Below are 25,389 nucleotides of genomic sequence, written 5' to 3' on the forward strand. Positions count from 1 at the left end.
ACTATAGGGCCAAAGGAAATATCCTCCGATAACAAAGAGAAAGAAGCTTTCTGAGAAACTTCGTTGTGTTCTGTGAAATCATCTCACAGAGTTACAGCTTTCCCCTCAAGGAGCCTTTCGCTAAGAAGTTCTTGGGGAATTGGCAAAGTGATACTTGGAAACCCATAGAGGACCATGGCGAAAAAGGAAATATCCTCAGATGAAATCTGGAAAGAAGCTTTCTGAGAAACTGCTTAGTGTTCTGATAATTCATCTCACAGAGTTACATCTGTATTTCGTGGATCTCTATGCTAGCCTTATTTCTGTGGAATCTGAGAACAGATATTTCGGATCCCTTTGAAGAGTATAGGGCCAAAGGAAATATCCTCCGATAACAAAGAGAAAGAAGCTTTCTGAGAAACTTCGTTGTGTTCTGTGAAATCATCTCACAGTGTTGCAGCTTTCTCCTCAAGGAGCCTTTCGCTAAGACAGTTCTTGTGGAATTGGTAAAGTGATATTTGGAAGCCCATAGAGGGCTATGGTGAAAAAGGAAATATCCTCAGATGAAATCTGGAAAGAAGCTTTCTGAGAAACTGCTTAGTGTTCTGTTAATTCATTTCACAGAGTTACATCTGTATTTCGTGGATCTCTTTGCTAGCCTTATTTCTGTGGAATCTCAGAACAGATATTTCGGATCCCTTTGAAGACTATAGGGCCAAAGGATATATCCTCTGATAACAAAGAGAAAGAAACTTTCTGAGAAACTTCGTTGTGTTCTGTGAAATCATCTCACAGAGTTACAGCTTTCCCCTCAAGGAGCCTTTCGCTAAGACAGTTCTTGTGGAATTGTCAAAGTGATATTTGGAAGCCCATAGAGGGCTATGGTGAAAAAGGAAATATCCTCAGATGAAATCTGGAAAGAAGCTTTCTGAGAAACTGCGTAGTGTTCTGTTAATTCATCTCACAGAGTTACATCTGTATTTCGTGGATCTCTTTGCTAGCCTTATTTCTGTGGAATGTGAGAACAGATATTTCGGATCCCTTTGAAGACTATAGGACCAAAGGAAATATCCTCCGAAAACAAAGAGAAAGAAGCTTTCTGAGAAACTTCGTTGTGTTCTGTGAAATCATCTCATAGAGTTACAGCTTTCCCCTCAAGGAGACTTTCGCTAAGACAGTTCTAGTGGAATTGGCAAAGTGATATTTGGAAGCCCATAGAGGGCTATGGTGAAAAAGGAAATATCCTCAGATGAAATCTGGAAAGACTCTTTCTGAGAAACTGCTTAGTGTTCTATTAATTCAACTCACAGAGTTACATCTGTATTTCGTGGATATCTTTGCTAGCCCAATTTCTGTAGAATCTGAGAACAGATATTTCGGATCCCTTTGACTACTAAGGGCCAAAGGAAATATCCTCCGATAACAAAGAGAAAGAAGCTTTCTGAGAAACTTCGTTGTGTTCTGTGAAATCATCTCACAGTGTTGCAGCTTTCTCCTCAAGGAGCCTTTCGCTAAGACAGTTCTTGTGGAATTGGCAAAGTGATATTTGGAAGCACATAGAGGGCTATGGTGAAAAAGGAAATATCCTCAGATGAAATCTGGAAAGAATCTTTCTGAGAAACTGCTTAGTGTTCTCTTAATTCATCTCACAGAGTTACATCTGTATTTCGTGGATCTCTTTGCTAGCCTTATTTCTGTGGAATCTGAGAACAGATATTTCGGATCCCTTTGAAGACTATAGGGCCAAAGGAAATATCCTCCTATAACAAAGAGAAAGAAACTTTCTGAGAAACTTCTTTGTGTTCTGTGAAATTATCTCACAGAGTTGCAGCTTTCCCCTCAAGGAGCCTTTCGCTAAGACAGTTCTTGTGGAATTGGCAAAGTGATACTTGGAAGCCCATGGAGGGCTATGGTGAAAAAGGAAATATCCTCAGATGAAATCTGGAAAGAAGCTTTCTGAGAAACTGAGTAGTGTTCTGTTAATTCATCTCACAGAGTTACATCTGTATTTCGTGGATATCTTTGCTAGCCTTATTTCTGTGGAATCTGAGAACAGATATTTCGGATCCCTTTGAAGACTATAGGGCCAAAGGAAATATCCTCCGATAACAAAGAGACAGAAGCTTTCTGAGAAACATCGTTGTGTTCTGTGAAATCATCTCACAGAGTTTCAGCTTTCCCCTCAAGGAGACTTTCGCTAAGACAGTTCCAATGGAATTGGCAAAGTGATATTTAGAAGCACATAGAGGGCTATGGTGAAAAAGGAAATGTCCTCAGATGAAATCTGGAAAGAAGCTTTCTGAGAAACTGCTTAGTGTTCTGTTAATTCATCTCACAGAGTTACATCTGTATTTCGTCGATCTCTTTGCTAGCCTTATTTCTGTTGGATCTGAGAACAGATATTTCGGATCCCTTTGAAGACTATAGGGCCAAAGGAAATATCCTCCGATAACAAAGAGAAAGAAACTTTCTGAGAAACTTCTTTGTGTTCTGTGAAATCATCTCACAGAGTTACAGCTTTCCCCTCAAGGAGCCTTTCGCTAAGACAGTTCTTGTGGAATTGGCAAAGTGATATTGGAAGCCCATAGAGGGCTAGGGTGGAAAAGGAAATATCCTCAGATGAAATCTGGAAAGAATCTTTCCGAGAAACTGCGTAGTGTTCTGTTAATTCATCTCACAGAGTTACATCTGCATTTCGTGGATCTCTTTGCTAGCCTTATTTCTGTGGAATCTGAGAACAGATATTTCGGATCCCTTTGAAGTCTCTAGGGCCAAAGGAAATATCCTACGATAAAAAAGAGAAAGAAGCTTTCTGAAAAACTTCGTTGTGTTCTGTGAAATCATCTCACAGAGTTACAGCTTTCCCCTCAAGGAGCCTTTCACTAAGACAGTTCTTGTGGAATTTTCAAAGTGATATTGGGAAGCCCAAGGTGGGCTATGGTGAAAAAGGAAATATCCTCAGATGAAATCTAGATAGAAGCTTTCTGAAAAACTGCTTGGTGTTCTGTTAATTCATCTCACAGAGTTACATCTCTATTTCGTGGATGTCTTTGCTAGCCTTATTTCTGTGGAATCTGAGAACAGATATTTCGGATCCCTTTGAAGACTATAGGGTCAAAGGAAATATCCTCCGATAACAAAGAGAAAGAAGCTTTCTGAGAATCTTCGTTGTGTTTTGTGAAATCATCTCACAGAGTTACAGCTTTCCCCTCAAGGAGCCTTTCGCTAAGACAGTTCTTGTGGAATTGGCAAAGTGATTCTTGGAAGCCCATAGAGGGCCATGGTGAAAAAGGAAATATCCTCAGATGAAATCTGGAAAGAAGCTTTCTGAGAAACTGCGTAGTGTTCTGTTAATTCATCTCACAGAGTTGCATCTGTATTTCATGGATGTCTTTGCTAACCTTATTTCTGTGGAATCTGAGAACAGATATTTCGGATCCCTTTGAAGACTATAGGGCCAAAGGAAATATCCTCCGATAACAAAGAGAAAGAAGCTTTCTGAGAAACTTCGTTGTGTTCTGTGAAATCATCTCACAGAGTTACAGCTTTCCCCTCAAGGAGCCTTTCGCTAAGACAGTTCTTGGGGAATTGGCAAAGTGATACTTGGAAACCCATAGAGGACCATGGCGAAAAAGGAAATATCCTCAGATGAAATCTGGAAAGAAGCTCTCTGAGAAACTGCTTAGTGTTCTGTTAATTCATCTCACAGAGTTACATCTGTATTTCGTGGATCTCTTTGCTAGCCTTATTTCTGTGGAATCTGAGAACAGATATTTCGGATCCCTTTGAAGACTATAGGGCCAAAGGAAATATCCTCCGATAACAAAGAGAAAGAAGCTTTCTGAGAAACTTCGTTGTGTTCTGTGAAATCATCTCACAGTGTTGCAGCTTTCTCCTCAAGGAGCCTTTCGCTAAGACAGTTCTTGTGGAATTGGTAAAGTGATATTTGGAAGCCCATAGAGGGCTATGGTGAAAAAGGAAATATCCTCAGATGAAATCTGCAAAGAAGCTTTCTGAGAAACTGCTTAGTGTTCTGTTTATTCATTTGACAGAGTTACATCTGTATTTCGTGGATCTCTTTGCTAGCCTTATTTCTGTGGAATCTGAGAACAGATATTTCGGATCCCTTTGAAGACTATAGGGCCAAAGGATATATCCTCCGATAACAAAGAGAAAGAAACTTTCTGAGAAACTTCTTTGTGTTCTGTGAAATCATCTCACAGAGTTACAGCTTTCCCCTCAAGGAGCCTTTCGCTAAGACAGTTCTTGTGGAATTGGCAAAGTGATATTTGGAAGCCCATAGAGGGCTATGGTGAAAAATGAAATATCCTCAGATGAAATCTGGAAAGAAGCTTTCTGAGAAACTGCTTAGTGTTCTGTTAATTCATCTCACAGAGTTACATCTGTATTTCGTGGATATCCTTGCTAGCCTCATTTCTGTGGAATCTGAAAACAGATATTTCGGATCCCTTTGAAGACTATAGGGCCAAAGGAAATATCCTCCGATAACAAAGAGAAAGAAGCTTTCTGAGAAACTTCGTTGTGTTCTGTGAAGTCATCTCACAGAGTTACAGCTTTCCCCTCAAGGAGCCTTTCGCTAAGACAGTTCTTGGGGAATTGGCAAAGTGATACTTGGAAACCCATAGAGGGGCATGGCGAAAAAGGAAATATCCTCAGATGATATCTGGAAAGAAGCTTTCTGAGAAACTGCGTAGTGTTCTGTTAATTCATCTCACAGAGTTACATCTGTATTTCGTGGATCTCTTTGCTAGCCTTATTTCTGTGGAATCTGAGAACAGATATTTCGTATCCCTTTGAAGACTATAGGGCCAAAGGAAATATCCTCCGATAACAATGAGAAAGAAGCTTTCTGAGAAACTTCGTTGTGTTCTGTGAAATCATCTCACAGTGTTGCAGCTTTCTCCTCAAGGAGCCTTTCGCTAAGACAGTTCTTGTGGAATTGGTAAAGTGATATTTGGAAGCCCATAGAGGGCTATGGTGAAAAAGGAAATATCCTCAGATGAAATCTGGAAAGAAGCTTTCTGAGAAACTGCTTAGTGTTCTGTTAATTCATTTCACAGAGTTATATCTGTATTTCGTGGATCTCTTTGCTAGCCTTATTTCTGAGGAATCTGAGAACAGATATTTCGGATCCCTTTGAAGACTATAGGGCCAAAGGAAATATCCTCCGATAACAAAGAGAAAGAAACTTTCTGAGAAACTTCTTTGTGTTCTGTAAAATCATCTCACAGAGTTACAGCTTTCCCCTCAAGGAGCCTTTCGCTAAGACAGTTCTTGTGGAATTGGCAAAGTGATATTGGAAGCCCATAGAGGGCTATGGTGAAAAAGGAAATATCCTCAGATGAAATCTGGAAAGAAGCTTTCTGAGAAACTGCGTAGTGTTCTGTTAATTCATCTCACAGAGTTACATCTGTATTTCGTGGATCTCTTTGCTAGCCTTATTTCTGTGGAATCTGAGAACAGATATTTCGGATCCCTTTGAAGACTATAGGGCCGAAGGAAATATCCTACGATAACAAAGAGAAAGAAGCTTTCTGAGATACTTCGTTGTGTTCTGTGAAATCATCTCACAGAGTTACAGCTTTCCCCTCAAGGAGCCTTTCGCTAAGACAGTTCTTGTGGAATTGTCAAAGTGATATTGGGAAGCCCAAGGAGGGCTATGGTGAAAAAGGAAATATCCTCAGATGAAATCTAGATAGAAGCTTTCTGAAAAACTGCTTAGTGTTCTGTTAATTCATCTCACAGAGTTACATCTGTATTTCGTGGATGTCTTTGCTAGCCTTATTTCTGTGGAATCTGAGAACAGATATTTCGGATCCCTTTGAAGACTATGGGGCCAAAGGAAATATCCTCCGATAACAAAGAGAAAGAAGCTTTCTGAGAAACTTCGTTGTGTTCTGTGAAATCATCTCACAGAGTTACAGCTTTCCCCTCAAGGAGACTTTCGCTAAGACAGTTCTAGTGGAATTGGCAAAGTGATATTTGGAAGCCCATAAAGGGCTATGTTGAAAAAGGAAATGTCCTCAGATTAAATCTGGAAAGAAGCTTTCTGAGAAACTTCTTAGTGTTCTGTTAATTCATCTCACGGAGTTACATCTGTATTTCGTGGATCTCTTTGATAGCCTTATTTCTGTGGAATCTGAGAACAGATATTTCGGATCCCTTTGAAGACTATAGGGCCAAAGGAAATATCCTCCGATAACAAAGAGAAAGAAGCTTTCTGAGAAACTTCGTTGTGTTCTGGGAAATCATCTCACAGAGTTGCAGCTTTCCCCTCAAGGAGCCTTTCGCTAAGACAGTTCTTGTGGAATTGGCAAAGTGATATTTGGAAGCCCATAGAGGGCTATGGTGAAAAAGGAAATATCCTCAGATGAAATCTGGAAAGAAGCTTTCTGAGAAACTGCTTAGTGTTCTGTTAATTCATCTCACAGAGTTACATCTGTATTTCATGGATGTCTTTGCTAGCCTTATTTCTGTGGAATCTGAAAACAGATATTTCGGATCCCTTTGAAGACTATAGGGCCAAAGGAAATATCTTCCGATAACAAAGAGAAAGAAGCTTTCTGAGATACTTCGTTGTGTTCTGTGAAATCATCTCACAGAGTTACAGCTTTCCCCTCAAGGAGCCTTTCGCTAAGACAGTTCTTTTGTAATTGGCAAAGTGATATTTGGAAGCCCATAGAGGGCTATGGTGAAAAAGGAAATATCCTCAGATGAAGTCTGGAAAGACTCTTTCTGAGAAACTGCTTAGTGTTCTATTAATTCAACTCACAGAGTTACATCTGTATTTCGTGGATCTCTTTGCTAGCCCAATTTCTGTAGAATCTGAGAACAGATATTTCGGATCCCTTTGACTACTAAGGGCCAAAGGAAATATCCTCCGATAACAAAGAGAAAGAAGCTTTCTGAGAAACTTCGTTGTGTTCTGTGAAATCATCTCACAGTGTTGCAGCTTTCTCCTCAAGGAGCCTTTCGCTAAGACAGTTCTTGTGGAATTGGCAAAGTGATATTTGGAAGCCCATAGAGGGCTATGGTGAAAAAGGAAATATCCTCAGATGAAATCTGCAAAGAAGCTTTCTGAGAAACTGCTTAGTGTTCTGTTTATTCATTTGACAGAGTTACATCTGTATTTCGTGGATCTCTTTGCTAGCCTTATTTCTGTGGAATCTGAGAACAGATATTTCGGATCCCTTTGAAGACTATAGGGCCAAAGGATATATCCTCCGATAACAAAGAGAAAGAAACTTTCTGAGAAACTTCTTTGTGTTCTGTGAAATCATCTCACAGAGTTACAGCTTTCCCCTCAAGGAGCCTTTCGCTAAGACAGTTCTTGTGGAATTGGCAAAGTGATATTTGGAAGCCCATAGAGGGCTATGGTGAAAAATGAAATATCCTCAGATGAAATCTGGAAAGAAGCTTTCTGAGAAACTGCTTAGTGTTCTGTTAATTCATCTCACAGAGTTACATCTGTATTTCGTGGATATCCTTGCTAGCCTCATTTCTGTGGAATCTGAAAACAGATATTTCGGATCCCTTTGAAGACTATAGGGCCAAAGGAAATATCCTCCGATAACAAAGAGAAAGAAGCTTTCTGAGAAACTTCGTTGTGTTCTGTGAAGTCATCTCACAGAGTTACAGCTTTCCCCTCAAGGAGCCTTTCGCTAAGACAGTTCTTGGGGAATTGGCAAAGTGATACTTGGAAACCCATAGAGGGGCATGGCGAAAAAGGAAATATCCTCAGATGATATCTGGAAAGAAGCTTTCTGAGAAACTGCGTAGTGTTCTGTTAATTCATCTCACAGAGTTACATCTGTATTTCGTGGATCTCTTTGCTAGCCTTATTTCTGTGGAATCTGAGAACAGATATTTCGTATCCCTTTGAAGACTATAGGGCCAAAGGAAATATCCTCCGATAACAATGAGAAAGAAGCTTTCTGAGAAACTTCGTTGTGTTCTGTGAAATCATCTCACAGTGTTGCAGCTTTCTCCTCAAGGAGCCTTTCGCTAAGACAGTTCTTGTGGAATTGGTAAAGTGATATTTGGAAGCCCATAGAGGGCTATGGTGAAAAAGGAAATATCCTCAGATGAAATCTGGAAAGAAGCTTTCTGAGAAACTGCTTAGTGTTCTGTTAATTCATTTCACAGAGTTATATCTGTATTTCGTGGATCTCTTTGCTAGCCTTATTTCTGAGGAATCTGAGAACAGATATTTCGGATCCCTTTGAAGACTATAGGGCCAAAGGAAATATCCTCCGATAACAAAGAGAAAGAAACTTTCTGAGAAACTTCTTTGTGTTCTGTAAAATCATCTCACAGAGTTACAGCTTTCCCCTCAAGGAGCCTTTCGCTAAGACAGTTCTTGTGGAATTGGCAAAGTGATATTGGAAGCCCATAGAGGGCTATGGTGAAAAAGGAAATATCCTCAGATGAAATCTGGAAAGAAGCTTTCTGAGAAACTGCGTAGTGTTCTGTTAATTCATCTCACAGAGTTACATCTGTATTTCGTGGATCTCTTTGCTAGCCTTATTTCTGTGGAATCTGAGAACAGATATTTCGGATCCCTTTGAAGACTATAGGGCCGAAGGAAATATCCTACGATAACAAAGAGAAAGAAGCTTTCTGAGATACTTCGTTGTGTTCTGTGAAATCATCTCACAGAGTTACAGCTTTCCCCTCAAGGAGCCTTTCGCTAAGACAGTTCTTGTGGAATTGTCAAAGTGATATTGGGAAGCCCAAGGAGGGCTATGGTGAAAAAGGAAATATCCTCAGATGAAATCTAGATAGAAGCTTTCTGAAAAACTGCTTAGTGTTCTGTTAATTCATCTCACAGAGTTACATCTGTATTTCGTGGATGTCTTTGCTAGCCTTATTTCTGTGGAATCTGAGAACAGATATTTCGGATCCCTTTGAAGACTATGGGGCCAAAGGAAATATCCTCCGATAACAAAGAGAAAGAAGCTTTCTGAGAAACTTCGTTGTGTTCTGTGAAATCATCTCACAGAGTTACAGCTTTCCCCTCAAGGAGACTTTCGCTAAGACAGTTCTAGTGGAATTGGCAAAGTGATATTTGGAAGCCCATAAAGGGCTATGTTGAAAAAGGAAATGTCCTCAGATTAAATCTGGAAAGAAGCTTTCTGAGAAACTTCTTAGTGTTCTGTTAATTCATCTCACGGAGTTACATCTGTATTTCGTGGATCTCTTTGATAGCCTTATTTCTGTGGAATCTGAGAACAGATATTTCGGATCCCTTTGAAGACTATAGGGCCAAAGGAAATATCCTCCGATAACAAAGAGAAAGAAGCTTTCTGAGAAACTTCGTTGTGTTCTGGGAAATCATCTCACAGAGTTGCAGCTTTCCCCTCAAGGAGCCTTTCGCTAAGACAGTTCTTGTGGAATTGGCAAAGTGATATTTGGAAGCCCATAGAGGGCTATGGTGAAAAAGGAAATATCCTCAGATGAAATCTGGAAAGAAGCTTTCTGAGAAACTGCTTAGTGTTCTGTTAATTCATCTCACAGAGTTACATCTGTATTTCATGGATGTCTTTGCTAGCCTTATTTCTGTGGAATCTGAAAACAGATATTTCGGATCCCTTTGAAGACTATAGGGCCAAAGGAAATATCTTCCGATAACAAAGAGAAAGAAGCTTTCTGAGATACTTCGTTGTGTTCTGTGAAATCATCTCACAGAGTTACAGCTTTCCCCTCAAGGAGCCTTTCGCTAAGACAGTTCTTTTGTAATTGGCAAAGTGATATTTGGAAGCCCATAGAGGGCTATGGTGAAAAAGGAAATATCCTCAGATGAAGTCTGGAAAGACTCTTTCTGAGAAACTGCTTAGTGTTCTATTAATTCAACTCACAGAGTTACATCTGTATTTCGTGGATCTCTTTGCTAGCCCAATTTCTGTAGAATCTGAGAACAGATATTTCGGATCCCTTTGACTACTAAGGGCCAAAGGAAATATCCTCCGATAACAAAGAGAAAGAAGCTTTCTGAGAAACTTCGTTGTGTTCTGTGAAATCATCTCACAGTGTTGCAGCTTTCTCCTCAAGGAGCCTTTCGCTAAGACAGTTCTTGTGGAATTGGCAAAGTGATATTTGGAAGCCCATAGAGGGCTATGGTGAAAAAGGAAATATCCTCAGATGAAATCTGGAAAGAAGATTTCTGAGAAACTGCTTAGTGTTCTGTTAATTCATCTCACAGAGTTACATCTGTATTTAGTGGATCTCTTTGCTAGCCTTATTTCTGTGGAATCTGAGAACAGATATTTCGGATCCCTTTGAAGACTATAGGGCCGAAGGAAATATCCTCCTATAAGAAAGTGAAAGAAGCTTTCTGAGAAACTTCTTGGTGTTCTGTGAAATCATCTCAGAGAGTTACAGCTTTCCCCCTCAAGGAGCCTTTCGCTAAGACAGTTCTTGTGGAATTGTCAAAGTGATATTTGGAAGCCCATAGAGGGCTATGGTGAAACAAGAAATATCCTCAGATGAAATCTGGAAAGAAGCTTTCTGAGAAACTGCTTAGTGTTCTGTTAATTCATCTCACAGAGTTACATCTGTATTTCGTGGATCTCTTTGCTAGCCTTATTTCTGTGGAATCTGAGAACAGATATTTCGGATCCCTTTGAAGACTATAGGGCCAAAGGAAATATCCTCCGATAACAAAGAGAAAGAAACTTTCTGAGAAACTTCTTTGTTTTCTGTGAAATCATCTCACAGAGTTACAGCTTTCTCATCAAGGAGCCTTTCACTATGACAGTTCTTGTGGAATTGGCAAAGTGATATTGGAAGCCCATAGAGGGCTATGGTGAAAAAGGAAATATCCTCTGATGAAATCTGGAAAGAAGCTTTCTGAGAAACTGCGTAGTGTTCTGTTAATTCATCTCACAGAGTTACATCTGTATTTCGTGGATCTCTTTGCTAGCCTTATTTCTGTGGAATCTGAGAACAGATATTTCGGATCCCTTTGAAGACTATAGGGCCAAAGGAAATATCCTACGATAACAAAGAGAAAGAAGCTTTCTGAGATACTTCGTTGTGTTCTGTGAAATCATCTCACAGAGTTACAGCTTTCCCCTCAAGGAGCCTTTCCCTAAGACAGCTCTTGTGGAATTGTCAAAGTGATATTGGGAAGCCCAAGGAGGGCTATGGTGAAAAAGGAAATATCCTCAGATGAAATCTAGATAGAAGCTTTTTGAAAAACTGCTTAGTGTTCTGTTAATTCATCTCACAGAGCTACATCTGTATTTCGTGGATGTCTTTGCTAGCCTTATTTCTGTGGAATCTGAGAACAGATATTTCGGATCCCTTTGAAGACTATAGGGCCAAAGGAAATATCCTCCGATAACAAAGAGAAAGAAGCTTTCTGAGAAACTTCGTTGTGTTCTGTGAAATCATCTCACAGAGTTACAGCTTTCCCCTCAAGGAGACTTTCGCTAAGACAGTTCTAGTGGAATTGGCAAAGTGATATTTGGAAGCCCATAGAGGGTTATGGTGAAAAAGGAAATGTCCTCAGATGAAATCTGGAAAGAAGCTTTCTGAGAAACTGCTTAGTGTTCTGTTAATTCATCTCACAGAGTTACATCTGTATTTCGTGGATCTCTTTGCTAGCCTTATTTCTGTGGAATCTGAGAACAGATATTTCGGATCCCTTTGAAGACTATAGGGCCAAAGGAAATATCCTCCGATAACAAAGAGAAAGAAGCTTTCTGAGAAACTTCGTTGTGTTCTGTGAAATCATCTCACAGAGTTACAGCTTTCCCCTCAAGGAGACTTTCGCTAAGACAGTTCTAGTGGAATTGGCAAAGTGATATTTGGAAGCCCATAGAGGGCTATGTTGAAAAAGGAAATGTCCTCAGATGAAATATGGAAAGAAGCTTTCTGAGAAACTTCTTAGTGTTCTGTTAATTCATCTCACAGTGTTACATCTGTATTTCGTGGATCTCTTTGCTAGCCTTATTTCTGTGGAATCTGAGAACAGATATTTCGGATCCCTTTGAAGACTATAGGGCCAAAGGAAATATCCTCCGATAACAAAGAGAAAGAAGCTTTCTGAGAAACTTCGTTGTGTTCTGGGAAATCATCTCACAGAGTTGCAGCTTTCCCCTCAAGGAGCCTTTCGCTAAGACAGTTCTTGTGGAATTGGCAAAGTGATATTTGGAAGCCCATAGAGGGCTATGGTGAAAAAGGAAATATCCTCAGATGAAATCTGGAAAGAAGCTTTCTGAGAAACTGCTTAGTGTTCTGTTAATTCATCTCACAGAGTTACATCTGTATTTCATGGATGTCTTTGCTAGCCTTATTTCTGTGGAATCTGAAAACAGATATTTCGGATCCCTTTGAAGACTATAGGGCCAAAGGAAATATCTTCCGATAACAAAGAGAAGGAAGCTTTCTGAGATACTTCGTTGTGTTCTGTGAAATCATCTCACAGAGTTACAGCTTTCCCCTCAAGGAGCCTTTCGCTAAGACAGTTCTTTTGTAATTGGCAAAGTGATATTTGGAAGCCCATAGAGGGCTATGGTGAAAAAGGAAATATCCTCAGATGAAGTCTGGAAAGACTCTTTCTGAGAAACTGCTTAGTGTTCTATTAATTCAACTCACAGAGTTACATCTGTATTTCGTGGATCTCTTTGCTAGCCCAATTTCTGTAGAATCTGAGAACAGATATTTCGGATCCCTTTGACTACTAAGGGCCAAAGGAAATATCCTCCGATAACAAAGAGAAAGAAGCTTTCTGAGAAACTTCGTTGTGTTCTGTGAAATCATCTCACAGTGTTGCAGCTTTCTCCTCAAGGAGCCTTTCGCTAAGACAGTTCTTGTGGAATTGGCAAAGTGATATTTGGAAGCCCATAGAGGGCTATGGTGAAAAAGGAAATATCCTCAGATGAAATCTGGAAAGAAGCTTTCTGAGAAACTGCTTAGTGTTCTGTTAATTCATCTCACAGAGTTACATCTGTATTTAGTGGATCTCTTTGCTAGCCTTATTTCTGTGGAATCTGAGAACAGATATTTCGGATCCCTTTGAAGACTATAGGGCCAAAGGAAATATCCTCCTATAAGAAAGAGAAAGAAGCTTTCTGAGAAACTTCTTGGTGTTCTGTGAAATCATCTCACAGAGTTACAGCTTTCCCCCTCAAGGAGCCTTTCGCTAAGACAGTTCTTGTGGAATTGTCAAAGTGATATTTGGAAGCCCATAGAGGGCTATGGTGAAACAGGAAATATCCTCAGATGAAATCTGGAAAGAAGCTTTCTGAGAAACTGCTTAGTGTTCTGTTAATTCATCTCACAGAGTTACATCTGTATTTCGTGGATCTCTTTGCTAGCCTTATTTCTGTGGAATCTGAGAACAGATATTTCGGATCCCTTTGAAGACTATAGGGCCAAAGGAAATATCCTCCGATAACAAAGAGAAAGAAACTTTCTGAGAAACTTCTTTGTGTTCTGTGAAATCATCTCACAGAGTTACAGCTTTCTCCTCAAGGAGCCTTTCGCTATGACAGTTCTTGTGGAATTGGCAAAGTGATATTGGAAGCCCATAGAGGGCTATGGTGAAAAAGGAAATATCCTCTGATGAAATCTGGAAAGAAGCTTTCTGAGAAACTGCGTAGTGTTCTGTTAATTCATCTCACAGAGTTACATCTGTATTTCGTGGATTTCTTTGCTAGCCTTATTTCTGTGGAATCTGAGAACAGATATTTCGGATCCCTTTGAAGACTATAGGGCCAAAGGAAATATCCTACGATAACAAAGAGAAAGAAGCTTTCTGAGATACTTCGTTGTGTTCTGTGAAATCATCTCACAGAGTTACAGCTTTCCCCTCAAGGAGCCTTTCGCTAAGACAGCTCTTGTGGAATTGTCAAAGTGATATTGGGAAGCCCAAGGAGGGCTATGGTGAAAAAGGAAATATCCTCAGATGAAATCTAGATAGAAGCTTTTTGAAAAACTGCTTAGTGTTCTGTTAATTCATCTCACAGAGCTACATCTGTATTTCGTGGATGTCTTTGCTAGCCTTATTTCTGTGGAATCTGAGAACAGATATTTCGGATCCCTTTGAAGACTATAGGGCCAAAGGAAATATCCTCCGATAACAAAGAGAAAGAAGCTTTCTGAGAAACTTCGTTGTGTTCTGTAAAATCATCTCACAGAGTTACAGCTTTCCCCTCAAGGAGACTTTCGCTAAGACAGTTCTAGTGGAATTGGCAAAGTGATATTTGGAAGCCCATAGAGGGTTATGGTGAAAAAGGAAATGTCCTCAGATGAAATCTGGAAAGAAGCTTTCTGAGAAACTGCTTAGTGTTCTGTTAATTCATCTCACAGAGTTACATCTGTATTTCGTGGATCTCTTTGCTAGCCTTATTTCTGTGGAATCTGAGAACAGATATTTCGGATCCCTTTGAAGACTATAGGGCCAAAGGAAATATCCTCCGATAACAAAGAGAAAGAAGCTTTCTGAGAAACTTAGTTGTGTTCTGTGAAATCATCTCACAGAGTTGCAGCTTTCCCCTCAAGGAGCCTTCTGCTAAGACAGTTCTTGTGGAATTGGCAAAGTGATATTTGGAAGACCATAGAGGGCTATGGTGAAAAAGGAAATATCCTCAGATGAAATCTGGAAAGAAGCCTTCTGGGAAACTGCTTAGTGTTCTGTTAATTCATCTCACAGAGTTACATCTGTATTTCGTGGATCTCTTTGCTAACCTTATTTCTGTGGAATCTGAGAACAGATATTTCGGATCCCTTTGAAGACTATAGGGCCAAAGGAAATATCCTCCGATAACAAAGAGAAAGAAGCTTTCTGAGATACTTCGTTGTGTTCTGTGAAATCATCTCACAGAGTTACAGCTTTCTCCTCAAGGAGCCTTTCGCTAAGACAGTTCTTGTGTAATTGGCAAAGTGATATTTGGAAGCCCGTAGAGGGCTATGGTGAAAAAGGAAATATCCTCAGATGAAATCTGGAAAGACTCTTTCTGAGAAACTGCTTAGTGTTCTATTAATTCAACTCACAGAGTTACATCTGTATTTCGTGGATCTCTTTGCTAGCCTTATTCTGTAGAATCTGAGAACTGATATTTCGGATCCCGTTGAATACTAAGGGCCAAAGGAAATATCCTCCGAAAACAAAGAGAAAGAAGCTTTCTGAGAAACTTCTTGGTGTTCTGTGAAATCATCTCACAGAGTTACAGCTCTCCCCTCAAGGAGCCTTTCGCAAAGACAGTTCTTGTGTAATTGGCAAAGTGATATTGGAAGCCCATAGAGGGCTATGGTAAAAAAGGAAATATCCTCAGATGAAATCTGGAAAGAAGCTTTCTGAGAAACTGCGTAGTGTTCTGTTAATTCATCTCACAGAGTTACATCTGTATTTCGTGGATCTCTTTGCTAGCCTTATTTCTGTGGAATCTGAGAACAGATATTTCGGATCCCTTTGAAGACTATAGGGCCAAAGGAAATATCCTCCCATAACAAAGAGAAAGAAGCTTTCTGAGAAACTTCGTTGTGTTCTGTGAAATCATCTCACAGAGTTACAGCTTTTCCCTCAAGGAGCCTTTCGCTAAGACAGTTCTTGTGGAATTGGCAAGGAATACTTGGAAGCCCATAGAGGGCCATGGTGCAAAAGGAAATATCCTCTGACGAAATCTGGAAAGAAGGTTTCTGAGAAACTGCGTAGTGTTCTGTTAATTCATCTCACAGAGTTACATCTGTATTTCGTGGATCTCTTTGCTAGCCTTATTTCTGTGGAATCTGAGAACAGATATTTCGGATCCATTTGAAGAGTATAGGGCCAAAGGAAATATCCTCCGATAACAAAGAGAAAGAAGCTTTCTGAGAAACTTCGTTGTTTTCTGTGAAATCATCTCACAGAGTTACAGCTTTCCCCTCAAGGAGCCTTTCGCTAAGACAGTTCTTGTGGAATTGGCAAAGTGATACTTGGAAGCCCATAGAGGGCCATGGTGAAAAAGGAAATATCCTCAGATGAAATCTGGAAAGAATCTTTCTGAGAAACTGCGTAGTGTTCTGTTAATTCATCTCACAGAGTTACATCTGTATTTCGTGGATCTCTTTGCTAGCCTTATTTCTGTGGAATCTGAGAACAGATATTTCATATCCCTTTGAAGACTATAGGGCCAAAGGAAATATCCTCCTATAACAAAGAGAAAGAAACTTTCTGAGAAACTTCTTTGTGTTCTGTGAAATCATCTCACAGAGTTGCAGCTTTCCCCTCAAGGAGCCTTTCGCTAAGAAAGTTCTTGTGGAATTGGCAAAGTGATATTGGAAGCCCATAGAGGGCTATGGTGAAAAAGGAAATATCCTCAGATGAAATCTGGAAAGAAGCTTTCTGAAAAACTGCGTAGTGTTCTGTTAATTCATCTCACACAGTTACATCTGTATTTCGTGGATCTCTTTGCTAGCCTTATTTCTGTGGAATCTGAGAACAGATATTTCGGATCCCTTTGAAGACTATAGGGCCAAAGGAAATATCCTCCGATAACAAAGAGAAAGAAGCTTTCTGAGAAACTTCTTGGTGTTCTGTGAAATCATCTCACAGAGTTACACCTTTCCCCTCAAGGAGCCTTTCGCTAAGACAGTTCTTGTGGAATTGTCAAAGTGATATTTGGAAGCCCATAGAGGGCTATGGTTGAAAAGGAAATATCCTCAGATGAAATCTGGAAAGAAGCTTTCTGAGAAACTGCTTAGTGTTCTGTTAATTCATCTCACAGAGTTACATCTGTATTTCGTGGATATCTTTGCGAGCCTTATTTCTGTGGAATCTGAGAACAGATATTTCGGATCCCTTTGAAGACTATAGGGCCAAAGGAAATATCCTCCGATAACAAAGAGAAAGAAGCTTTCTGAGAAACTTCGTTGTGTTCTGTGAAATCATCTCACAGAGTTACAGCTTTCCCCTCAAGGAGCCTTTCGCTAAGACAGTTCTTGTGGAATTGGCAAAGTGATATTGGAAGCCCATAGAGGGCTATGGTGAAAAAGGAAATATCCTCAGATGAAATCTGGAAAGAAGCATTCTGAGAAACTGCGTAGTGTTCTGTTAATTCATCTCACAGAGTTACATCTGTATTTCGTGGATCTCTTTGCTAGCCTTATTTCTGTGGAATCTGAGAACAGATATTTCGGATCCCTTTGAAGACTATAGGGCCAAAGGAAATATCCTCCGATAACAAAGAGAAAGAAGCTTTCTGAGAAACTTCGTTGTGTTCTGTGAAATCATCTCACAGAGTTACAGCTTTCCCCTCAAGGAGACTTTCGCTAAGACAGTTCTAGTGGAATTGGAAAAGTGATATTTGGAAGCCCATTGAGGGCTATGGTGAAAAAGGAAATGTCCTCAGATGAAATCTGGAAAGAAGCTTTCTGAGAAACTGCTTAGTGTTCTGTTAATTCATCTCACAGAGTTACATCTGTATTTCGTGGATGTCTTTGCTAGCCTTATTTCTGTGGAATCTGAGAACAGATATTTCGGATCCCTTTGAAGACTATAGGGCCAAAGGAAATATCCTCCGATAACAAAGAGAAAGAAGCTTTCTGAGAAACTTCGTTGTGTTCTGTGAAATCATCTCACAGAGTTACAGCTTTTCCCTCAAGGAGCCTTTCGCTAAGACAGTTCTTGTGGAATTGGCAAAGTGATATTGGAAGCCCATAGAGGGCTATGGTGAAAAAGGAAATATCCTCAGATGAAATCTGGAAAGAAGCTTTCTGAGAAACTGCGTAGTGTTCTGTTAATTCATCTCACAGAGTTACATCTGTATTTCGTGGATCTCTTTGCTAGCCTTATTTCTGTGGATTCTGAGAACAGATATTTCGGATCCCTTTGAAGACTCTAGGGCCAAGGAAATATCCTACGATAACAAAGAGAAAGAAGCTTTCTGAGAAACTTCGTTGTGTTCTGTGAAATCATCTTACAGAGTTACAGCTTTCCCCTCAAGGAGCCTTTCACTAAGACAGTTCTTGTGGAATTGTCAAAGTGATATTGGGAAGCCCAAGGAGGGCTATGGTGAAAAAGGAAATATCCTCAGATGAAATCTAGAAAGAAGCTTTCTGAAAAACTGCTTAGTGTTCTCTTAATTCATCTCACAGAGTTACATCTGTATTTCGTGGATGTCTTTGCTAGCCTTATTTCTGTGGAATCTGAGAACAGATATTTCGGATCCCTTTGAAGACTATAGGGCCAAAGGAAATATCCTCCGATAACAAAGAGAAAGAAGCTTTCTGAGAAAGTTCGTTGTGTTCTGTGAAATCATCTCACAGAGTTACAGCTTTCCCCTCAAGGAGCCTTTCGCTAAGACAGTTCTTGTGGAATTGGCAAAGTGATATTTGGAAGCCCATAGAGGGCTATGGTGAAAAAGGAAATATCCTCAGATGAAATCTGGAAAGAAGATTTCTGAGAAGCTGCTTAGTGTTCTGTTAATTCATCTCACAGAGTTACATCTGTATTTCATGGATGTCTTTGCTAGCCTTATTTCTGTGGAATCTGAGAACAGATATTTCGGATCCCTTTGAAGACTATATGGCCAAAGGAAATATCCTCCGATAACAAAGAGAAAGAAGCTTTCTGAGATACTTCGTTGTGTTCTGTGAAATCATCTCACAGAGTTACAGCTTTCCCCTCAAGGAGCCTTTCGCTAAGACAGTTCTTGTGTAATTGGCAAAGTGATATTTGGAAGCCCATAGAAGGCTATGGTGAAAAAGGAAATATCCTCAGATGAAATCTGGAAAGACTCTTTCTGAGAAACTGCTTAGTGTTCTATTAATTCAACTCACAGAGTTACATCTGTATTTCGTGGATCTCTTTGCTAGCCTTATTCTGTAGAATCTGAGAACTGATATTTCGGATCCCTTTGAATACTAAGGGCCAAAGGAAATATCCTCCGAAAACAAAGAGAAAGAAGCTTTCTGAGAAACTTCTTGGTGTTCTGTGAAATCATCTCACAGAGTTACAGATTTCCCTTCAAGGAGCCTTTCGCTAAGACAGTTCTTGTGGAATTGGCAAAGTGATATTGGAAGCCCATAGAGGGCTATGGTGAAAAAGGAAATATCCTCAGATGAAATCTGGAAAGAAGCTTTCTGAGAAACTGCGTAGTGTTCTGTTAATTCATCTCACAGAGTTACATCTGTATTTCGTGGATCTCTTTGCTAGCCTTATTTCTGTGGAATCTGAGAACAGATATTTCGGATCCCTTTGAAGACTCTAGGGCCAAAGGAAATATCCTACGATAACAAAGAGAAAGAAGCTTTCTGAGATACTTCGTTGTGTTCTGTGAAATCATCTCACAGAGTTACAGCTTTCCCCTCAAGGAGCCTTTCGCTAAGACAGTTCTTGTGGAATTGTCAAAGTGATATTGGGAAGCCCAAGGAGGGCTATGGTGAAAAAGGAAATATCCTCAGATGAAATCTAGATAGAAGCTTTCTGAAAAACTGCTTAGTGTTCTCTTAATTCATCTCGCAGAGTTACATCTGTATTTCGTGTATGTCTTTGCTAGCCTTATTTCTGTGGAATCTGAGAACAGATATTTCGGATCCCTTTGAAGACTATAGGGCCAAAGGAAATATCCTCCGATAACAAAGAGAAAGAAGCTTTCTGAGAAACTTCGTTGTGTTCTGTGAAATCATCTCACAGAGTTGCAGCTTTCCCCTCAAGGAGCCTTTCGCTAAGACAGTTCTTGTGGAATTGGCAAAGTGATATTTGGAAGCCCGTAGAGGGCTATGGTGAAAAAGGAAATATCCTCAGATGAAATCTGGAAAGACTCTTTCTGAGAAACTGCTTAGTGTTCTATTAATTCAACTCACAGAGTTACATCTGTATTTCGTGGATCTCTTTGCTAGCCTTATTCTGTAGAATCTGAGAACTGATATTTCGGATCCCTTTGAATACTAAGGGCCAAAGGAAATATCCTCCGAAAACAAAGAGAAAGAAGCTTTCTGAGAAACTTCTTGGTGTTCTGTGAAATCATCTCACAGAGTTACAGCTTTCCCCTCAAGGAGCCTTTCGCTAAGACAGTTCTTGTGGAATTGGCAAAGTGATATTGGAAGCCCATAGAGGGCTATGGTAAAAAAGGAAATATCCTCAGATGAAATCTGGAAAGAAGCTTTCTGAGAAACTGCGTAGTGTTCTGTTAATTCATCTCACAGAGTTACATCTGTATTTCGTGGATCTCTTTGCTAGCCTTATTTCTGTGGAATCTGAGAACAGATATTTCGGATCCCTTTGAAGACTATAGGGCCAAAGGAAATATCCTCCCATAACAAAGAGAAAGAAGCTTTCTGAGAAACTTCGTTGTGTTCTGTGAAATCATCTCACAGAGTTACAGCTTTTCCCTCAAGGAGCCTTTCGCTAAGACAGTTCTTGTGGAATTGGCAACGTGATACTTGGAAGCCCATAGAGGGCCATGGTGAAAAAGGAAATATTCTCTGACGAAATCAGGAAAGAAGGTTTCTGAGAAACTGCGTAGTGTTCTGTTAATTCATCTCACAGAGTTACATCTGTATTTCGTGGATCTCTTTGCTAGCCTTATTTCTGTGGAATCTGAGAACAGATATTTCGGATCCATTTGAAGAGTATAGGGCCAAAGGAAATATCCTCCGATAACAAAGAGAAAGAAGCTTTCTGAGAAACTTCGTTGTTTTCTGTGAAATCATCTCACAGAGTTACAGCTTTCCCCTCAAGGAGACTTTCGCTAAGACAGTTCTTGTGGAATTGGCAAAGTGATACTTGGAAGCCCATAGAGGGCCATGGTGAAAAAGGAAATATCCTCAGATGAAATCTGGAAAGAAGCTTCCTGAGAAACTGCGTAGTGTTCTGTTAATTCATCTCACAGAGTTACATCTGTATTTCGTGGATCTCTTTGCTAGCCTTATTTCTGTGGAATCTGAGAACAGATATTTCGTATCCCTTTGAAGACTATAGGGCCAAAGGAAATATCCTCCTATAACAAAGAGAAAGAAACTTTCTGAGAAACTTCTTTGTGTTCTGTGAAATCATCTCACAGAGTTGCAGCTTTCCCCTCAAGGAGCCTTTCGCTAAGAAAGTTCTTGTGGAATTGGCAAAGTGATATTGGAAGCCCATAGAGGGCTATGGTGAAAAAGGAAATATCCTCAGATGAAATCTGGAAAGAAGCTTTCTGAAAAACTGCGTAGTGTTCTGTTAATTCATCTCACACAGTTACATCTGTATTTCGTGGATATCTTTGCGAGCCTTATTTCTGTGGAATCTGAGAACAGATATTTCGGATCCCTTTGAAGACTATAGGGCCAAACGAAATATCCTCCGATAACAAAGAGAAAGAAGCTTTCTGAGAAACTTCGTTGTGTTCTGTGAAATCATCTCACAGAGTTACAGCTTTCCCCTCAAGGAGCCTTTCGCTAAGACAGTTCTAGTGGAATTGTCAAAGTGATATTTGGAAGCCCATAGAGGGCTATGGTGAAAAAGGAAATGTCCTCAGATGAAATCTGGAAAGAAGCTTTCTGAGAAACTGCTTAGTGTTCTGTTAATTCATCTCACAGAGTTACATCTGTATTTCGTGGATCTCTTTGCTAGCCTTATTTCTGTGGAATCTGAGAACAGATATTTCGGATCCCTTTGAAGACTATAGGGCCAAAGGAAATATCCTCCGATAACAAAGAGAAAGAAACTTTCAGAGAAACTTCTTTGTGTTCTGTGAAATCATCTCACAGAGTTAAAGCTTTCCCTTCAAGGAGCCTTTCGCTAAGACAGTTCTTGTGGAATTGGCAAAGTGATATTGGAAAGCCCAAGGAGGGCTATGGTGAAAAAGGAAATATCCTCAGATGAAATCTAGAAAGAAGCTTTCTGAAAAACTGCTTAGTGTTCTGTTAATTCATCTCACAGAGTTACATCTGTATTTCGTGGATGTCTTTGCTAGCCTTATTTCTGTGGAATCTGAGAACAGATATTTCGGATCCCTTTGAAGACTATAGGGCCAAAGGAAATATCCTCCGATAACAAAGAGAAAGAAGTTTTCTGAGAAACTTCGTTGTGTTCTGTGAAATCATCTCACAGAGTTACAGCTTTCCCCTCAAGGAGCCTTTCGCTAAGACAGTTCTTGTGGAATTGGCAAAGTGATATTTGAAGCTCATAGAGGGCTATGGTGAAAAAGGAAATATCCTCAGATGAAATCTGGAAAGAAGCTTTCTGAAAAACTGCGTAGTGTTCTGTTAATTCATCTCACAGAGTTACATCTGTGTTTCGTGGATCTCTTTGCTAGCCTTATTTCTGTGGAATCTGAGAACAGATATTTCGGATCCCTTTGAAGACTATCGGGCCAAAGGAAATATCCTACGATAACAAAGAGAAAGAAGCTTTCTGAGGAACTTCCTGGTGTTCTGTGAAATCATCTCACAGAGTTACAGCTTTCTCCTCAAGGAGCCTTTCGCTAAGACAGTTCTTGTGGAATTGTCAAAGTGATATTTGAAAGCCCATAGAGGGCTATGGTGAAAAAGGAAATATCCTCAGATGAAATCTGGAAAGAAGCTTTCTGAGAAACTGCTTAGTGTTCTGTTAATTCATCTCACAGAGTTACATCTGTATTTCGTGGATATCTTTGCTAGCCTTATTTCTGTGGAATCTGAGAACAGATATTTCGGATCCCTTTGAAGACTACAGGGCCAAAGGAAATATCCTCCGATAACAAAGAGAAAGAAGCTTTCTGAGAAACTTCGTTGTGTTCTGTGAAATCATCTCACAGAGTTACAGCTTTCCCCTCAAGGATACTTTCGCTAAGACAGTTCTAGTGGAATTGGCAAAGTGATATTTGGAAGCCCATAGAGGGCTATGGTGAAAAAGGAAATGTCCTCAGATGAAATCTGGAAAGAAGTTTTCTGAGAAATTGCTTAGTGTTCTGTTAATTCAACTCACAGAGTTACATCTGTATTTCGTGGATCTCTTTGATAGCCTTATTTCTGTGGAATCTGAGAACAGATATTTCGGATCCCTTTGAAGACTATAGGGCCAAAGGAAATATCCTCCGATAACAAAGAGAAAGAAACTTTCTGAGAAACTTCTTTGTGTTCGGTGAAATCATCTCACAGAGTTACAGCTTTCCCCTCAAGGAGCCTTTCGCTAAGACAGTTCTTGTGGAATTGGCAAAGTGATATTGGAAGCCCATAGAGGGCTATGGTGAAAAAGGAAATATCCTCAGATGAAATCTGGAAAGAAGCATTCTGAGAAACTGCGTAGTGTTCTGTTAATTCATCTCACAGAGTTACATCTGTATTTCGTGGATCTCTTTGCTAGCCTTATTTCTGTGGAATCTGAGAACAGATATTTCGGATCCCTTTGAAGAATATAGGGCCAAAGGTAATATCCTACGATAGCAAAGAGAAAGAAGCTTTCTGAGAAACTTCTTGGTGTTCTGTGAAATCATCTCACAGAGTTACAGCTTTCCCCTCAAGGAGCCTTTCGCTAAGACAGTTCTAGTGGAATTGGCAAAGTGATATTTGGAAGCCCATAGAGGGCTATGGTGAAAAAGGAAATATCCTCAGATGAAATCTGGAAAGAAGCTTTCTGAGAAACTGCTTAGTGTTCTGTTAATTCATCTCACAGAGTTACATCTGTATTTCGTGGATATCTTTGCTAGCCTTATTTCTGTGGAATCTGAGAACAGATATTTCGGATCCCTTTGAAGACTATAGGGCCAAAGGAAATATCCTCCGATAACAAAGAGAAAGAAGCTTTCTGAGAAACTTCGTTGTGTTCTGTGAAATCATCTCACAGAGTTACAGCTTTCCCCTCAAGGAGACGTTCGCTAAGACAGTTCTAGTGGAATTGGCAAAGTGATATTTGGAAGCCCATAGAGGGCTATGGTGAAAAAGGAAATATCCTCAGATGAAGTCTGGAAAGAAGCTTTCTGAGAAACTGCTTAGTGTTCTGTTAATTCATCTCACAGAGTTACATCTGTATTTCATGGATGTCTTTGCTAGCCTTATTTCTGTGGAATCTGAAAACAGATATTTCGGATCCCTTTGAAGACTATAGGGCCAAAGGAAATATCCTCCGATAACAAAGAGAAAGAAGCTTTCTGAGATACTTCGTTGTGTTCTGTGAAATCATCTCACAGAGTTACAGCTTTCCCCTCAAGGAGCCTTTCGCTAAGACAGTTCTTTTGTAATTGGCAAAGTGATATTTGGAAGCCCATAGAGGGCTATGGTGAAAAAGGAAATATCCTCAGATGAAATCTGGAAAGACTCTTTCTGAGAAACTGCTTAGTGTTCTATTAATTCAACTCACAGAGTTACATCTGTATTTCGTGGATCTCTTTGCTAGTCTTATTTCTGTGGAATCTGAGAACAGATATTTCGGATCCCTTTGAATACTAAGGGCCAAAGGAAATATCCTCCGATAACAAAGAGAAAGAATCTTTCTGAGAAACTTCGTTGTGTTTTGTGAAATCATCTCACAGAGTTAAAGCTTTCCCTTCAAGGAGCCTTTCGCTAAGACAGTTCTTGTGGAATTGGCAAAGTGATATTGGAAAGCCCAAGGAGGGCTATGGTGAAAAAGGAAATATCCTCAGATGAAATCTGGGAAGAAGCTTTCTGAAAAACTGCTTAGTGTTCTGTTAATTCATCTCACAGAGTTACATCTGTATTTCGTGGATGTCTTTGCTAGCCTTATTTCTGTGGAATCTGAGAACAGATATTTCGGATCCCTTTGAAGACTATAGGGCCAAAGGAAATATCCTCCGATAACAAAGAGAAAGAAGCTTTCTGAGAAACTTCGTTGTGTTCTGTGAAATCATCTCACAGAGTTACAGCTTTCCCCTCAAGGAGCCTTTCGCTAAGACAGTTCTTGTGGAATTGGCAAAGTGATATTTGAAGCTCATAGAGGGCTATGGTGAAAAACGAAATATCCTCAGATGAAATCTGGAAAGAAGCTTTCTGAAAAACTGCGTAGTGTTCTGTTAATTCATCTCACAGAGTTACATCTGTGTTTCGTGGATCTCTTTGCTAGCCTTATTTCTGTGGAATCTGAGAACAGATATTTCGGATCCCTTTGAAGACTATAGGGCCAAAGGAAATATCCTACGATAACAAAGAGAAAGAAGCTTTCTGAGAAACTTCCTGGTGTTCTGTGAAATCATCTCACAGAGTTACAGCTTTCTCCTCAAGGAGCCTTTCGCTAAGACAGTTCTTGTGGAATTGTCAAAGTGATATTTGAAAACCCATAGAGGGCTATGGTGAAAAAGGAAATATCCTCAGATGAAATCTGGAAAGAAGCTTTCTGAGAAACTGCTTAGTGTTCTGTTAATTCATCTCACAGAGTTACATCTGTATTTCGTGGATATCTTTGCTAGCCTTATTTCTGTGGAATCTGAGAACAGATATTTCGGATCCCTTTGAAGACTATAGGGCCAAAGGAAATATCCTCCGATAACA

The sequence above is a fragment of the Macaca nemestrina genome, chromosome 12 (genome assembly GCF_043159975.1).
Source record: "Macaca nemestrina isolate mMacNem1 chromosome 12, mMacNem.hap1, whole genome shotgun sequence".
In the NCBI taxonomy this organism is placed as follows: Eukaryota; Metazoa; Chordata; class Mammalia; order Primates; family Cercopithecidae; genus Macaca; species Macaca nemestrina.